Genomic DNA, 505 nt, shown 5'->3' with positions numbered 1-505 from the left:
AGAGAATGTATATATACTGAACTGGAGTTATAGGTATGGGTTTTGCCCTGATGGAATCTGAACTTTGTTTTCTGGAGAAATACTTTACTTGTGTTTCCATGTTCTGGACTTCTTTTTATGCCTTTTTTAGATATATGTTATCTGTGATTCATTGTAATACAACATCCTTTTAATATATAGTTTTAAATTTTTTTTCCAAAGAATTTTATTATTTTTATATGTTATTTTTGTTCCACTCTTTGGTTTTCTTCTTTAGAGCTCCTGTATATTAATGTTAATTTTCTTAAGCCACTATTTTTGATGGTGTATCTTTCTGTGTTCTTTTTTCTTTTTTTTACTTTATTTTATTTTTTTTTGAAAAATAGTTTTCTTCTTAAGCATTTCAAGTGTTTATTGATCTTGGAAATTTGTACTATGTAAGTATATTATTTTATATAGTGCCTTCTTTTCTCACAGCTAGACAAAGCCTTTTCTTTTTGGGGTGCATATGAAAAAATGACCTGAG

The sequence above is a fragment of the Onychomys torridus genome, chromosome 3 (assembly GCF_903995425.1).
Source record: "Onychomys torridus chromosome 3, mOncTor1.1, whole genome shotgun sequence".
NCBI classification, from domain to species: Eukaryota; Metazoa; Chordata; class Mammalia; order Rodentia; family Cricetidae; genus Onychomys; species Onychomys torridus.
This window is presented reverse-complemented; position numbering follows the sequence as displayed.